This window comes from Callithrix jacchus, chromosome 8 (genome assembly GCF_049354715.1).
Source record: "Callithrix jacchus isolate 240 chromosome 8, calJac240_pri, whole genome shotgun sequence".
In the NCBI taxonomy this organism is placed as follows: Eukaryota; Metazoa; Chordata; class Mammalia; order Primates; family Cebidae; genus Callithrix; species Callithrix jacchus.
This window is the reverse complement of record NC_133509.1, coordinates 40,146,227-40,160,762: the sequence shown is the minus strand read 5'-3', so window position 1 is coordinate 40,160,762 and position 14,536 is coordinate 40,146,227. Positions and strand designations below refer to the sequence as shown.

Genomic DNA, 14,536 nt, shown 5'->3' with positions numbered 1-14,536 from the left:
TCCCTAATAATTTTACCCTGACCTTACTACCAAGACTGCTGTTTCCAGGTCAAGAATTTCTCTTCTAGCACTCATCATTAATCAGGCAATACCAGTGAAATTTCTTTCCTGGCCCCTGCCCTTTGGTAAAGCTGACTCCCAGTGCCATCAGTCTCTATTTGCCTAACACCGAATGACAATTTAGAAGCAGTTATGTGTATATTAGATAAATCCTGTCTACAGGCAAAATATGAGTGACAGTACGTAACTAGGAAAATGACTAATTGTAAGCAGGAGTTGTACAAGATGTGCTTTTGCTTATAATTAAAAGACTGTTGATTAGAACTAGGGTGTTAGAAACATCTGGTCATCCATTACTCTGCTTAAAAGCCTATGACGAATCCCTGTCTCATGCAGTATAAAGGCCAAACTGCCTACCATGGCATATGAGGTCTTTCACATCCTGCTCCTAACCTATTTTTTCAGCCAGCTAAACACTATGCTAAGCATTTTCATTTCACACATATTTATTGAGTACATGCTAGTTACCAAACATTGTTCTAGGTTCCGGTGTTAGTTGTCCCTGGCCTCACATGCTTTCTGGCTAGTTAGGGACACAGAAAATTCCATGTAAGCAAAACAATTTGTAGGGTAGTCAGGGTGGACTTTTTCTGAGAAAAACACATATAAACTGAGACCAGAAGAGTGAGAAGGAACTAGCCCTAAGAAGAGATGGGAAATGAGGGGAGGGTGTTTAGGCAGTAGGCACAGCAATGGCCTTGAGCTTGTAGAGTCTGGATGTTCTAGGAACAACAGAAGGTTGGGACAGCCAGAGCTCAGGGGAAGGGACAAGACCCCAGTGAGTTGCTATTAAACCTATGGGTAGGGGCCAGATCACGTAGTACATTGTAGGGTATAATAAAGGAATTCAGATGAAGTACAATGAGGTGCCTGGATCAGGGTTTGGCTTCGGGCCAGGCTGGCAATAAGACCATGTGTGGTTTTAAGCTTTATCTAATTTATCTGCATCACAGCTCTGTGAGGTAGATATTACTAATAACCAGTTTTATGAATGAGAATCCTTAGGAAGAAAATTGGATAATTGGTCAGGGTCACACAGTTGGAAAGTATTGGACCTACTGGATATGTCTGACTCCAGAGCCCAGGTTCTCAAATTTAATTATATATACATCTAATTGCTTTATTTTGTGAATAAGGGAATTGAGATTCAGAAAAATTAAAAATAAGCTAGAATAAGTAAGAGGATGTGAGGTACTGTTCAAAAAATTTAGGCTCTTCGTCCATCTGGAAAGATAAAGAAAGAACTTTCTAGGAGATGGTGGAAGCTTCTAACACTATGAGGTCCCTGAAGAGGGCGATGCCGACTTGTTCACTACAAAAATAACTCAGGCATCTTTTGAAGCTTCAGAGAAATAATTCACAGGTTAAATAAAAGGAAGTGCTTTTGATACAGTTGGTAGCTGATTATTTCAGATACAGATTAACAATAAAATGTTTCCAGTAGCTTCTAGGAAGTCTGCAGAATAAATTAGGAAAACAGAAAACCTGTTCTGTACAAAGCACACTAAAATACTGATGAAAATGTCTATAAGGTAAGTTTAAATAACTAAGGAAATGAGGAAAATGTGAGTACAGGGAAACTGTGAAATTTTATAATAATTAAAAATGAAAACGATTTTAGTTGTAATAGTTTTACAATATTTAAATATTTTAGTTTTATATGTCTTAAGAAAAAAACACTTATGGATGATTTTTTTTTAAAATATAACTGAGAAGCTACCATAGAGGGATAAAGGAAATAATATATTTTCTTAGTTTTTACAGAGAAAATGAAGTTCTTATTTCTAGAGAAATCCATATTGATCTGGAAAGTGTGGTCAAGTTACTGCCAGGATGCCAGCTTGATATCTGGGGAAAAGGCTGAGGCACACGTTCTTTTAGAATCTTGTTTGCTTATGCTGCATTTCTCTCTCAAAATACTCTCTCAGCATATACAGTTGGAGTAGTAACTTTCACTCAGGAAAAAATGTCCTTTAGTTCATGAGACTTTTACAACCTAAAATAAACCGATGATCAATTTTGATCTATTATGATTCCCATTGTCCTGTCAGTTTCTCTCATACGGAGAACGTCCTACCACCCAATTTGGAATGATCTTCTCCATGAATTCAGTCATACCATTTAACACTTGAGGGCTGTCAGAGGTAAGGGAAGCAAAGTGTATTCTTGGTCTCTAGAAGTTTGGAAATTACTGAATGAGAATGTCATAACCTTAATTTTTTGAGACGGATTCTCGCTCCGTCACCCAGACTGGAGTGCAGTGGCACAGTCTTGGCTCCCTGCAACCTCTACCTCCAGGATTCAAGCGATTCTTCTACCTCATCCTCCCAAGTAGCTGGGATTAGAGGTGTGTGCCACCACACCTGGCTAGTTTTGTATTTTTAGTAGAGATGGGGTTTCACCATGTTGGCCAGGCTGGTCCCGAACTCCTGACCTCAGGCAATGCACCTGCCTCAATTTCCCAAAGTTCTGGGATTACAGGCATGACCCACTGTGCCTGGCCAATAACCTTAATGTCTAATTATTTCTGCTGCTCGGTTTTCTAGTAAGTGTCTCATCATGATCATGGCCAGCAGCTGGCTTAGGTCTAACACCACTTCTGTGTTCTCTTCCTTCAGGACTTCTCTCTGTGACCTGCCTTTTTGGTACTTAGTATGCATACAGTTGTGTTTTCAAGATGTCAAATGAACACAGCAGCTTTATATTATTAGCCTAACATGTAGTATATATTTAAAAATATTAATGTCACAGAGTAGAAATTGTGGGTTTTGATCAAATTTTTTTTTTTGAGACGATAGTCTTGCTCTGTCACCCAGGCTGGAGTGCAGTGACATGATCTTGGCTCACTGCAACCTCTGCCTTCCAGATTCAGGCGATTCTTCTGCCTCAGCCTCCTGAGTAGCTGGGACTACAGGCATGTGCCACCATGCCTGGCAAATTTTTGTATTTTTAGTAGAGATGGGGTTTCACTGTCTTGGCCAAGCTAGTCTTGAACTCCTGACCTCATGATCCACCCACCTCAGCCTCCCAAAGTTCTGAGAATACTGGGTGAGCCACCACACCCGGCCGATCAGATGGTTTTTATGGGGATTCTGTTGAGCAAAAGTCTACCTAAGCTACGGGGAGAGGAATAGATAGCATATAAGATTTAAATATGAGCAAGTTTTACTAGCCTAGGGGCTCTTCCTGCTTACTCATGTTCTGTTCATCATCTTCAAAACAGCCTTCTATTGTGAGATGCTGTTTTGTTTGGGCAAGCTAGCCTGTTGTTAAGCTTGGGTGACTAGGTTTCTGTTTTTTACTCATGCTTATGGTTGATAGCAAATTACAGTATTATTTTTAACATTAAGATGATCAGTTTATTAATTGGAAGAACATCAGGCAATGTTTGCTATAAAAAAATTACAAAAACAAAAATTAACCACTGTTAAGATATTAAGTGTCATATCATTTTCCTTTTTACAAAACATACATATTGGCAGGGCACAGTGGCTCATGCCTATAATCCCAAAACTTTGGGAGGCTGAGGCGGGAGGATCGCTTAAGCCCAGAAGTTGGAGATCATCCTGGGCAACAGGTTGACGCCCCGTCTCTGCAGAAAATACAGAAATTAAACAGAAGTGGTGGCACGTGCCTATTGTCACAGTTACTCAGGAGGCTGAGGTGGGAGGGTCGCCTAAGCCCAGGAAGGTTGAGGCTGCAGTGAGTCATGATTGTGTCCCTGTACTCCAGCCTGAGCAACAGAGCAAGACCCTGTCTCAAAAAACAAACAAAAATACGTATTGTTTTTACTTAAAAATATATTGTGAACACTTTCCTTTGACCACATATATTCTACTCACACATATTTTATGATCATATATATTTTATGTTACTATTTCATTTAAAATTGCACTGAATTTCCTTAGTCAATTTTTTATTATTGGTCCTTTCAGTTTCTTTTTGTCTTCTTTTCTTTTTTTTTTCAGGGAAAAATTATGTTATTAAAATCTTTATATAGTTTAGATAACTTCTTTAAGCTGTAACCCTACAAAAATTACTGGTAAATCCCAGCTACTTGGGAGGCTGAGGCAGGAGAATCTCTTGAACCTGGGAGGTGGAGAGTGCAGTGAGCTCAGATCACACCATTGCACTCCAGCCTGGGCAACACAGTGAGACGCCATCTTCAAAAAAAAAAAAAAAAAAAAAAGAATTTTTTCTACATTTTTAAGATTTTTGAAAAAAAGATTGTCAAGTTTCCTTCCCACAAATGCTATGAAGATTTATATGCTGAAAACCAGTGCCTGAGATTTCTAATTCCCATGCCTTTGCCAGTATTTTCAAATTTCTAATATTTTAAAATTTGACAATTGAAAATGGTACCTTTTAAAAAATTAACTTATGAAGGAGGTTATAAAATAATCAGTCTTTTTATTTTTCTATTTATATTTTATATGTATTTATCAGGTACTTGTGATATTTTGATACTTGCATAGAATGTGTAATGATAAAACATGGTATTTAGAATAGCCACCCCCCTGAACATTTATTGTTCTTTTTTTTAGACAGAATCTTGCTTTGTTACCCAGGCTGTAGTACAGTGGTATGAACATGGTTCACTGCAGCCTGGACTTCCTGGGCTCAAGTGATTCTCTCACCTCAGCCTCACTAATAGTTGGGACTACAGGTGCATGCTACTATGGCCAGCTAATTTGCGTATTTTTTGTAGAGATGGGGTTTCATCATGTTGTCCAGGCCGATCTTGAACTCCTGACCTCAAGTGATCTATTTGCCTTGGCCTCCCAAAGCTCTGGGATTACAGGCATGAGCCACTCGTCTGGCCATAATTATAATTTCTTTGTGTTAGGAACATTTCAAGTCGTCTTCTTCTAGCTATTTTGAAATACATAATACATTGTTGTTAGCTATGGTCACCCTATTGTGCTGTTGAACACTAGCAGTTATTTCTTCTAGCAGTATATTTGTAACCATTAACGAGCCTCTCTTTGTCCCTCTACTCCAGCTCACACACCTTTCTAGCCTCTGGTAATTATAATTCTACTCTCTGCCTCCATGAGATCCACTTTTTTTTTTTTTTAGCTTACATATGAATGAGAATGTGCCATATACATATATATATGTATATATGTATGTATATGTATTTTGGCTTTATTTCACTTAATGACCTCCCGTTTCATTCATGCTGCTGCAATGACAAGATTTTATTCTTTTTTATGGCTCAATAATATTCTATTTTGTATATATAACAGTTTATCAGTTGTCTGTTGATGGAATCAACTTAGGTTGATTCCGTATTGTAGCTATTGTGACTAGTACTGCAATAAACATGAGAGTGCAGATATGCTTTTGATATACTAATTTTCTTTCCTTTGAATAAATACCCAGAAGTGGGATTGCTGGATTGTATGGTAGTTCTATTTTTAGTCTTTTGAAAAACCTCCATGCTCTTTTCCATAATGACTACACTAATTTACATTTCCGACAACAGTGTACAAGAATTTCCTTTTCTCCACATTCTCAACAGCCTCTGTTATTTTTCGTCTTTTTGATAAAAGTCGTTCTAACAGGAGTGAGATTTGATCTCATTGTGGTTTTGATTTGCATTTTCCTGATGATTAGTGATGTTGAGCATTTTGTCATTTGTATGCCTTCTTGTGAGAAATATTTGTTCAGATCCTTTGCCTCCTTTTTTTTTTTAATGTTTTTTTGAGACAAGGTCTCACTCTGTCATTTAGGCTGATGCGATCCTGACAACTGCAGCCTTAACCTCCCAGGGAGGTGCAAGCAGTTCTCCCACCTCAGCCCTAGAGTAGCTGGGACTACATCACACCTGGCTACTTTTTGTGTTTTTTGTAGAGATGGGGTTTTGCCATGCTGCCCAGGCAGGTCTCGAACTCTTGAGCTCAGGCACTCTATCTGCCTCAGCCTCCCAAAGAGTTGGGATTACAGGCATCAGCCACCATGACAAGCCCCTTTGCCTACTTTTTAATGGGATTATTTGTTTGTTTGTTTTGTTTTGTTTTGCTATTGAATTGAGTTCCTTGTATATTCTGGATATTATTCTCTTGTTGAATAAAAAGTTTGCAAATATTTTCTTCAGTTGTGCTTTACTCTGCTAATTTTTTTTTTCTGTGTAGAAGCCTTTTAGTTTAACATAGTCCTGTTTGTCTATTTCTGTTTTTGTTTCCTGTAATTTTGAGGTCTTACCTATAAAATCTTTATCCAGACTGATGTCCTGGAGTGTTTGCCCAATGTTTACTTCTAGGAGTTTAAGGTCTACATTTAAGCCTTTAATCAATTTTGATGTGATTTTTTTTGTGTATGTTGAGAGACTGGGGTCTAGTTTCATTGTTCTGCGTACTGTTATCCAGTTTTCCCAGCACCGTCTATTAAGGCAACTGTCCTTTCTAATTGTACATACTTGGTGCTTTTTTCAAGAATGAGTTGGCTGTAAATATATATTTTTATATCTGTGTTTTCTATTCCATTGGTCTGTGTGTCTCTTTTCATGCCAGTTTGATGCTGATTTGGTTACTACAACTTTATATTAAATTTTGAAGTCAGTTAATGTCAGGACCCCAGCTTTGTTCTTTTTGCTCAGGATTGCTATGTCTATGTGAGGTCTTTTCTGGTTCCATATAAATTTTAGGATTCCTTTTCTATTTCTGTGAAGAATATCATTAATTTATTTTAAATGAATTGCATTGAATCTGTAAATTGCTTTGGGTAATACTGACATTTTAATAAAATTAAGTCTTTCAATCCACAAGCATGGAATATCTTTCCATTTTTTGTGTGTCCTCTTCAGTTTCTTTCATCAGAGTTTTATAGTTTTCCTTGTATAGATATTTTACTTCTTTGTTTAAATTAATTTCCTGGTATTTTATATTATTTGCAGCTATAATGAATGGGAATAATTTCTTGTTTTCTTTTTCAGATTGTTTACTGTTGGCATATATAAATGCTACTGGCTTTGTATATTGACTTTGTATTCTGCAACTTGACTAGATTCGTTTGTCAGTTCTAACAGTTTTTTTTTTTGGTGGAGTTTTTAGGGCTATCTGAATACCAAATCATGTTATCTATAAGCAAAGATAATTTGACTTCTTCCTTTCCAGTTTGGATGTCTTTTTTTCTTTCTCTCATCTGATTGCTCTGGTGAGGACTTCCAATATTATGTTGACTAAAAGTAAATCCTTTTGTTGTTCCATACGTTGGAGGAAAGGCTTTCAATTGGTCCCCATTCAATGATGTTAGCTGTGGGTTTGTCATATATGGCCTTTATTATTTTGAAGTATAGTCCTTCTATATCCACTTTGTTTAGGGTTTTTTTCTCATAATGAAAGGATGATGAATTTTATTGAATGCTTTTTCAGCATATATTGAAATGATCATATGTTTTTGTTCTTGGTTCTGTTATTGTGATATCTCACATTTATTGATTTGTGTATGTTGAACCATCCTTGCATCTCTGAGATGAATCCCACTTGATCATGGTAAAAGATCTTTTTAATGTATTATTAAATTCAGTTTGCTAGTTTTTTTTTTTGAGAATTTTTGCATCTCTATTTATCAGTGATATTAGCCTGTAGTTTTCCTATTTTGTTGTCTCCTTTTCTGATTTTGGTATCAGATAATGCTGGGCTTGTAGAATGAGTTTGGAACTATTCCCTCCTTTTCAATTCTTTTGAAGAGTTTGAGTAGAATTGGTATTAGTTCTTCCTTAAGTGTTTGGTAGAATTCAGCAATTAAGCCTTCAGATCCTGGGCTTCTTTTCGTTGTTGTTGTTATGATTCTGATCTTATTACTTATTACCCATTATCAGTTCAGGTTTTCTATTTTTTCATGATTCAATTATGGTAGGTTGTATGTGTCCAGGAATTATCCATTTATTCTAGGATTTCCAATTTGTTGGCATATAGTACTTCATATCTCTAATGATTCTTTGTATTTCTGTACTCTCAGTTGTTATGTCTCCTTTTTAATCTCTCATTTTATTTGTGTCTTCTCCCTTTTTTCTTAGCCTTGCTCAAGGTTTGTCAGTAGTTTCAAACAGTAAACTTTTTGTTCCACTGACCTTCTGTATTTTTTTATTTAGTTTCAATTTCATTTATTTCTGCTCTGGTCTTTATTATTTCTTTTATTCTACTAATTTTAGGTTTGGTTTGTTCTTGCTCTTCTAGTTCCTTAAGGTGCACCATTATTAGATTGTTGATTTGAAGTCGTTTTACTTTTTTGATGTAGGCATTTGTTGCTATAAACTGTTCTCGTAGTACTGCTTTTGCCGTATTTCATAAATTTTGGTATCTTGTATTACAGTTTTTTTTTTTTCAAGAAAATTTAAAATTTCCATCTTAATTTTTTTCATTGACCCTCTGGTCCTTCAGGAGAATGTTGTTTAATGTCCATGTGTTTGTGAATTTTCCAGGGTTCCATTGAGGTCAGAAAATATACTTGATTTCTCCTTTTTTGAATTTGTTGAGACTTGTTTTGTGGCCCACATTATGTTCTATTCTGGAGAATATTTTATGTGCTGATGAAAAGAATGTGTATTCTTCCTCAAATGGATAAAATGTTCTAATGTTAGTTAGGCCTATTTGATCTAGTGTGTAGTTTAACTCTGATGTTTCTTTGTTGATTTTCTGTGTAGGTGATCTGTCCATTACTGAGAGTGGGGTGTTGATGTCTCTGACTTTTATTTTATTACAGTGCATCCCTCTCTTTGATCTATTAATGTTTGCTACATATTCTGGGGTGCTCTGGTGTTGGATGCATAGATATTTATAATTGTTGTATTTTCTTGCTTAATTGATACCTTTGTCATCATATAGTGACCTTCTTTGTTACTTTTTACAGTCTTTGACTTGTAGTCTATTTTATCTGTTATAAGTATAGCTGCTTTACTCTTTTTTGGTTTCCACATGCATGCAATATCTTTTTCCATCCCTGCACTTTCAGTCTATGTATGCCTTTACATGTAAAATGGGTTCCCTAGGTACAACAGATAGTTGACTCTTGTTTCTTTTTTGCTTTAGCCACTCTATATCTTTTTTGATTGGAGAATCTTATCCATTTACATTCAGTGTTACTGATAAGTAAGTACTATCTACTATTATTTTGTTGCTTGCTTTCTGGTTATTTTGTTACTTCTCTCTTCTCCCTCTCATATTATCTTTCTTTGTAGTTAAGTAGTTTTCTCTAGCAGTATGTTTTAATTTGTTGCCTTTTATTTTTACTGTATCTTTTATAAGTTTTTACTTGGTGGTTACCATGATACTTATAGAAAACATAGCCATAATAAGTTATGTCAAGGAGATGACTATTTATCTTAGATCACAAAGACAAGACAGAAATGCAGAAATAACTATTTTTTTCAAAAATAACCTCTATAATTTAATTTCATTCCCCCTACCTTTTCACTTTTTATTGTGTCAATTATATATTTTATATTTTATTTTATTTTATTTTTTTGAGACAGAGTTTTGCTGTTGTTACCCAGACTGGAGTGCAATGGCACGATCTTGGCTCACCACAACCTCTGCCTTCTGTGTTCAAGCAATTTTCCTGCCTCAGCCTCCCGAGTAGCTAGGACTACAGGCGTGTGCCACTGTGCCCAGCTAATTTTTGTATTTTTTTTTAGTAGAGACGGGGTTTTACCTTGTTGACCAGGATGGTCTTGATCTCTTGACCTCGTGATCCACCCACCTCGGCCTCCCAAAGTGCTGGGATTATAGGCGTGAGCCACTGCTTCCAGCCAATTATATATTTTATATTTCTTATCTCTTAACAGGTTCCTGCTATTTCTTTTTTTGATAGATTTGTCTTCTAAACATTATATTAGAGTTATGAGTTGAAAGCATATCACCATTGTAGTATTCAGTTATTCTGAGGTTTTTTTGTATACCTATTTTTACTCATGAGTTTTATACCTTCACATGTTTTGTTTTTTCACATTAGTGTTTTGGTTATTTTTTTCTTCTTCTTCCAGATTAAAGAACTCCCTTTAATATTTCTTATTAGACAGGTCTGGTGGTGGTGAATTCTCTCAGCTTTTGTTTGGTGGGAAGGACTTTCTGTCTCCTTCATGTTTGAAGGATAGCTTTGTTGGATATGGTATTCTAATATATCAGGTTTTTTTGTCTTTCAGCACTTTGAAAATGTCATCTCACTCCCTTCTGGCTGATATACCTTCCCTTGAGAAGTCTGTTGCAAAATGAATTGGAACTCCTTTATGTTATTTGCTTCTTTTCCCTTGATACTTTTAGGATACTCTCTTTGTTCTTGACCTTTGAGAGTTTGATTATTATATGTTCAGGGTAGTCTTATTTGGGTGAAATCTATGTGGTATTCTATGACCTTCCTGTATCTGGATATTTATATCTTTCTCAAGTTTTGGAAAGTTTTCTTTTATTATTAATATTTCTTTGAATAAGCTTTCTTCCCCTCATTCTTATTCAACTTCCTCTTGAATGCCAATAATTCTTAGGTTTAGTTGTTTAGAGTAATTTTCAGTATCTTCTAGGCAGATCTTCATTCCTTTTGATTCTTTTTTGTTTCTCCAATGGCTGCATATTTTCTTTTTTTTTCTTCCCCCTCCCCCTCTCTTTTTGTTTTTGGCATGGAGTCTCACTTCATTGCCCAGGCTGGGGTGCAGTGGTGCCATCTTGGCTCCGCCTCCTGGGTTCAAGTGATTCTCCTGTCTCAGCCCCCCAAGTAGCTGGGATTACAGGCATGCACTACCATGCCTGGGTAATTTTTGTATTTTTAGTAGAGATGGGGTTTTACTATGTTGGCCAAGTTGGTCTCAAACTCCTGACCTCAGGTGATCCACCTGTCTTGGCCTCCCAAAGTGCTGGGATTATGGGCATGAATCACTGTGCCTGGCCACTGTGTATTTTCATATAGCTTATTTTTGAATGCACTGATTGTTTCCTCTGCTTGAGTCACTCTGCTATTGAAAGCCTCTAAGGAATTTTTAAGTTCAGCAAATGTTTTTCTCATTTCCAAGATTTCTGTGTGATTTTTGAAAAATTATTTTAATCACTTTGTGACAGATTGTTTTTCTGTGTTTTCTAGGAGATCACTGAGTTTTCTTTAAATTTCTATTTTGAATTATTAGTTAGAGAGCTCACTTATTGCTGTCTAGTTAGGATCAGCCACTATTTTCTTATTTTGTCTTGTTTGGGGAGGCCTTAGGCTTGCTGGTTATAGGTTTGTTTGCTGTTGTTTCTTGTGGATGTACATCTCTGTGTTTGCATTTAAGGATTATTTGCTCCCATTTTCTCTGTCTGGCTTGTTTTGTTTTTTATTAGATATATGTGCTTAGAGATTCTTTGTAAGTTATCTTTAAGTATCTTTTTTTTCTGCTAGACCTCTGCCTTCATTTTTGCCACTAGATGGTGCCTTAAGCCCAGATCTGCCTTGGCTGTAGTAAATGATCTGAGTGCTGCCCATCCTGAAGGGAGTGGTCCTAAAGGGAATTATCCTGTCAGTGTGGAAAGGCTGACTAGGGATTTGTGCTCAGGGGAATTGTGGAATATACCTCCTGTATGGTACTGCTGAACTCGGATTTGGAGTCTCCACTGAGTTTAAGAGCAGCGTCCTGGATGATGGTTCTATATCCTCTCTTTGATTCTGGCTGTCATCAGGGGTATTTCACCCTTCGGGCACTCATGATGTTTCCCATTGGTTGAGACAAGAATAGGTATTCTGCCAGGTAACCCAAGATGGTGGGGAAGTTGCTTGTGCACCTTGATCTCACTTTTTCCAGTGTAGAAACTCAGTCAAGGGAAATTTTCCTTGCACTTGGTGTCAGACAGATTTGGTGGAGCTGTGTCATTGATATAGGAGTCTGATTATCTTTCCATCTGCTCAGAGAGTTTTTTAAATACTCTTCTGTGGCCCTGGGAACTGTCCCATTTTCATTTTAATTCTGGGATATTGCTGGTGATAATCTTGCCATTATATTTTTGTTTTTGGTTTTCAGTGCAGGGAGGAGATGGTGAAGTCAGCTTGATTCTGTGCCACCATTTTGGAGAAGAATCTGCCTACATTTACTCAATTCTGACATACACATTATTTTTTATAGTAGGAATGCATCTTATCATTGATAGTGTCTTAGATTTGATGAAATATGACATACATTTATTCATTAGGTAATTATTGGGCATCTATTATAGATCAGACACTATGTAGGGCTGTGGCATCAATTGTAGTAAAACAGACACACCTTCCTATCTTCATGATTTTCATAGTGAAGAAAAAGTACAGCATTATGTGAGAAAACGTAACAGTGGAGCTTGATTTACATAGACATGTCAGGGAAGGTCTTTCCGAGTAACAGATATTAAAGCTTAAGATGTGAAAGATAAGGAGGAGTCAGTCAGAAAACAGGTAAACTAGGGATTCCAGGCCAAGAAAATCAAGAGAAAAAATCTCAAGGCTTGATCTAGCATGGATTATTTAAGTAGTTGAAGGACAGATAGTGCAGATGGCCCTTGATGGGGTGAAGAGAACGGCTAAGCAGTGAGGTAGCAGAGAATGTCATGAGATGGGATTGGTTCTCTGAACTTTCTGAAGGCAGGTGCCAAATAATGCAGGGCTCAAGGGGGTTATGTGACTGTTTTATCCAAAGTTGTTAAAGAGTTTTAAGCAGGATTTCAACTCAAGATGGTGCTGTGAGAACAACCCAGGATTGAAGCTCGCGGACAATGCGTGGAAAGGGTGAGTCAGGGCTGCATTTCCAGACAGATCTTTGTTGCCCACAGAACGGGGAAATTCCTAGGTATAGAGGAGATGCGGGACGCCAGGCAGAGGTTTTGGCTGGCACAGCCGGCAGCCGGTGCCGCGGTGGCCCGCACTGTGGCGGCGCTACACAGCGGTCCGGACAAAGTGCGCTCGTCCGGGTGCCCTGTTGGGCCGGCAACCTGAGACTTGGGAGGGCTGAACTTGAGACTGAACGGGACTTGGACAGTGAGCCAGCCCAGGAGATTCCAGGGTGACAGTGTGTGGGGTAGCGCAGTGGGACAAACAAAACGGCGATTCCAAACGCTCCCTGTGGAGGGGTTCCCTGAGGCCACAGCTCTGTGGGGGAGGGGCGCCCGCCATTACCGAGGCAAACTGCCCCTACTGAGGTACACGCCCATTTCTGACACAGCCTGCCGTTGGCGAGGCAACCCGCTACAACAGAGAGACTCCGCCGCAGGGCGTAGCCCGTGGCAGCAGGGCGGATACCGCAGCAGAAGGGCAGAGCCTGCAGCAACAGGGCGAACCTCACACCAGCAGGGTGGAGCCTCGGCAGGCAAATAGTGACTAGACTGCCTCCTAGCTGGGCAGGACAGCGAGGCTGACACTCACAAGGAAAGCCCCAACCGCCCCCAGACAGAGCATCTGAGAAAAAAGGGTTTTTTTATGAGTTATGTTCCAGCAGAATTAAACATAGCAGTCTAACAGCCCTGAATGAACAACAGAGCTCATAGCTTAGCACTTGAGCTCCTACAAAGTACAGACTGTCTCCTCAAGCAGCTCCCTGACCCCTCTATATCCAAAAGACTGACATTTGGCAGGCATCATTCTGGGACAAAGATAGCAGAAAAAGAAACTGGTAGCATCCCTCACTGTTCCGCAGCTGCTATAGCAGCACCCCAGACAAGCAGGGCCTCGAGTGGACCTCAGCAGTCATACAGCGAAGGGGCTAGACTGGTAGAAGGAAAACCAAGTAACAGAAATACTTCATCATCAATAATCTGGGTGTCCACTCAGAGACCCAATCGAAAAGTCAGCAACTACACAGACGACAGGTGGATAAATCCACAAAGATGGGAAGAAACCAGTGCAAAAAGGGGGAAAACACCCGAAACCAGAACACATCGCCTCCTAGAAAGGACCAAAACTCCTCACCAGCAAGGGAACAAAGCTGGATGGAGAATGACTGTGACAAAATGACGGAATTAGACTTCAGAAGGTGGATAACGCGAAACTTTTGTGAGCTAAAAGAACATGTTTTAAATCAATGCAAAGAAACTAAGAACCTTGAAAAAAGATTTGAGGAAATGATAACAAGAATGGATACCTTAGAGAGGAATATGAATGAATTAAAGGAGCTGAAAAACACAATACGAGAACTTTGCGAAGCATGCACAAGTTTCAACAGCCGAATTGACCAAGCAGAAGAAAGAATATCAGAAGTTGAAGATCAACTCAATGAAATAAAACGAGAAACCAAGATCAGAGAAAAAAGCGCAAAAAGGAATGAACAAAGTCTCCAAGAAATGTGGGACTATGTGAAGAGACCTAACCTACGTTTGATAGGCGTACCAGAATGTGACGAAGAGAATGAATCCAAGCTGGAAAATACTCTTCAGGACATTATTCAGGAAAATTTCCCCCTCCTAGCAAGACAGGCCAACACGCAATTGCAGGAAATACAGAGAACACCACAAAGATATTCTGCAAGAAGAGCAACCCCAAGGCACAT

At 38.4% G+C, this 14,536-nt stretch overlaps 1 protein-coding gene across 6 annotated transcripts in view; it reads left to right on the top strand.

The window, feature by feature from the left end:
- MYO5A (myosin VA) overlaps positions 1–14,536 on the top strand; it is a 228,577-nt gene that overhangs the window by 63,225 nt on the left and 150,816 nt on the right. For 2 of the 6 annotated variants that reach the window (XM_078334250.1, XM_078334249.1), the window contains exon 2: positions 9,096–9,155. The exons of the other annotated variants lie outside the window; for them this stretch is intronic. The gene's annotated coding sequence lies outside the window, so the exon portion shown is untranslated. The remainder of the gene's footprint in view (positions 1–9,095; positions 9,156–14,536) is intronic. 6 annotated transcript variants of the gene reach the window in all.